This window comes from Lactuca virosa, chromosome 8, assembly GCF_052849685.1.
Source record: "Lactuca virosa cultivar CGN04683 chromosome 8, Lactuca_virosa_CGN04683_v6, whole genome shotgun sequence".
Classification (NCBI taxonomy): Eukaryota; Viridiplantae; Streptophyta; class Magnoliopsida; order Asterales; family Asteraceae; genus Lactuca; species Lactuca virosa.
The window spans coordinates 244,300,562-244,303,847 of NC_136433.1; the positions used below are offsets into that span (position 1 = coordinate 244,300,562).

General features: G+C 29.8%; 1 long non-coding RNA gene across 1 annotated transcript; it reads right to left on the reverse strand.

Moving 5' to 3' along the window:
* Positions 1 to 804: 804 nt before the first annotated feature.
* On the reverse strand, positions 805 to 2,461 carry LOC145132636 (uncharacterized). The gene is made up of 3 exons (XR_013718166.1): positions 2,427 to 2,461; positions 1,434 to 1,497; positions 805 to 853 (listed from the first exon to the last, which is right to left on the reverse strand). It is a non-coding gene; the product is annotated as an uncharacterized LOC145132636 (long non-coding RNA).
* Positions 2,462 to 3,286: the final 825 nt, after the last annotated feature.

The window sequence follows — 3,286 nt, forward strand, 5'->3', positions numbered from 1 at the left end:
TGTCCTTGTCGATGAACTCTGACCTTTTTCAATGACTTGTCCATTAGATAAGGGATCATATATTCCTCCATTCTAGATATCATATGGACTGAGACATGGATTATCAATCATTCTCTCTGTCCATTTGTTGTTTCCCGATTTCCGATTCATGATGACTGACTGATTGAACAAATCAAATCAGTCCTGGCTTGGCCAAGCACTCACATGTATCATCTTTAAATCATTGAGGGGCCCACAGATATCGCTTTTATCCCGAAGGTAAAATGAATGGATAAACTTCGACTCATATGGCTTGTTCTACTACTTGTTGAATCATACACAAAGGCACGTTTTATAACATCGAGTTACCAATGCGTTTTCGTGCAATCAATGTATAACCAACTCATAGTAACAACTCATATCTCTAGGTTTGAAGAATATAAGATATTATCGTCTCATGATCACTCGTGATAAAATCCATGAAGTGATTCAAATGAGCGCGGGTTGAATCCAATACTCAGAACTTATGAGCACTCATGAGTGTTGTAGCACCACTTTTTCCACCAACTTGGACCTCTACAAACCAACCCATGACAGTCTTGATTCATATCAACTTCCAACATATGACCGACTGTGGATGGTTTTGTCACACCCCGATCCTTGTCGGAATCGATCGAGGCGTGATATATTGTTCAAAGTCTCATGACAACTATGTTATAATATGATTAGATTCAATTAAGTACTAAGTATGCAAACAAGATCCACAACATACAAATACAAATCCAAATATGAACAACATTTATTACATCAAATTTAAATTGTCTTGTGGATTTCTAAGGCACAACCTATTTTTCATCAACTTCATTCTTCAAATCTGCATCATGGGTAAAAACAGGTCAACTACAAGAGTTGGTGAGTAATCTAATTTTAGTAGAGAAAATTGTGAAGTTGAAACCTTTATAATTGGAAATTTGTTTTCTTTTGAAGTCGGCAAACAATTGTATTTGAGATAACGGTTTATAAATCAAAAATTGATTAACAAATGATAACAACAACAATAAGTCCTCACCCTATATATATATATATATATATATATATATATATATATATATATATATATAGGATGGAGCATCTAATCATCATATACACTCAACCACGTGCGATCAATCACCTTAGCGTCCTAAGGCGGGGTGGTCAACCCAATAGCGCTATTATTGTCCATAACGTACCTCAAGAATACGGGCATAGTCATGGAGATTAGACTAAAAATGATAATGCACTACAAGTACATGTAGCGTAAACAAACAATAGTTATACAATTAATGAGTCACGTATAAATGTCCCAACAATGTCTCAATTGTGATAAAACAATAAAATGAAGTTGAAACATATTAGAACCACATGATACACCCCAAAAGTATTGAAAATTATAAAATATGGGGTAGATTACTCACATTAGTCCCAAAACGAAATGCGTGTGTCGTACGATAGACAATTCGGGTCAAAATGGCGTAGAACCTAATATAATTAATAGTTTTGGTTTAGGAACTGCTAAACGAGAATGGAGTATTAATACAAATAATTAGACACATATTCTTATATTAGATGAATTAACAATAATTCATTTTGATTATAATATTAAGGTATTTATTTGTTAAATGAATTTTAAATTGAATTACTTACTTTGCATAATTAATTTATATTTTCAATTTAGGCCAGATTTTAATAATTTCTTATTAAAATAATAACTTGCCCAATTATAATTATTTACAGATTTTAACAATTATTTATATGAAATAATCATTAAAATGCATTTTTACATGCTTAAATACTTAGGAAAATAGTTTTAAATAGTAAACAGTATTGAAAAATTATGAAATTATTAGGAAATAATTATTTCATACAATATGAATTACTGTAAATTTTGTATATTTTTCTGAACTGTTTTAGTATTTATTTAATATTTTAATGATTAAACAACACAAAATTCGGGAAAAATAGTAAATGATTCTCAAAAAATCTGTAAAATTAACCATAGTTTTATAACATGATGTAGAGCTCAGTGTATAAGTTTCAGATATTTGTGACTATGGAAAGTATTTTTTATATATTTCATTATTAATTAATCAATAAAATCATAAATAGTAGTAAAAAGTAATATAAATGCATGAAACTTCATATATCATGTTTAATCAGTATACAGGTCATCCCAGAATTTTCTCAGAATTTATTGAATGCAAAAAGTATTTTATGTGAATTATTGCCCTACTTTATTGCAATAATTATAGTAATTCAATAAAAATAAATTATTTTCTTAAAATTTCCAGAACTTCTTATTTTATTGATGGGATTCTGAGAAAAATCAGGTTTATGCATAAAATGAGTTTTAGATATTTTGGTGGATTTAATTTGTTTCTTGTATGAATTTGAAACTTTTAACAACATACCTTGATGAATGCTTCAAGGGGGATGAAGATTTGAGTATAATAGATTGTTCTTGGCTGGAATATGAGTATTTCTTGGATGAATTTCGAGATTGAGAGTGAGAGAAAGAATAGAGAAGGTTTAAGTGGTGAAGAGAATAATGTGTTGGGAGAAAAATGAAAGGAAAGTGGATGGGAGGTGTGAGTGGGAGACCATGGGAATAATCTTTTTGCTTTTGGTGGTCTTCATAATTTCCCACTAACACAAGCATCTTTTACATAATTAATATAAGATTTTTATAAAATTTAATGTAAAGTTTATAAAAATAGAGTTTTATAAAATTTAATGTAAAGTTTATAAAAATGGAGTTTTATAAAAGATGAGTTATTATTTGATTATAACAATCTACTTTGATTTGAAGTTTAATTATAGCATTCAAGTTTGATTCTTTTAAATTTAATTAGAGCATTATACTTTGATTTGATTTTAATATGGTATCATAATTTAATTTGATTATAGTTATAACGTTGTACTATACTATGTTGCTATTAACGTCAATTTATATCGTAGTGTATGAGTTTCGATCCTATTAGCGTCAAGTAATCTTGAGTAGGGTTTGAATGAGATTGCGAGAGGTTTCGTTTGTGATCTTTTTGAGTGTCCGGCTTCGCAACGCAAGGTCCATAGACCCCGTTAAGCCATGATTTAGTGTCCTACACAATCCCGATGATTGTGCAATAGTGTTTTATCGCTTTGGTTCATTGTTTAGCACTGTTAAGGCTAAGGAAAATCAAACACATGAACTTTCCAAATGATGTTTTCTCATTAAAATAGCGAATTATACAGTGATTACATAACGTAAACTCTATCATACAAGGGTTAA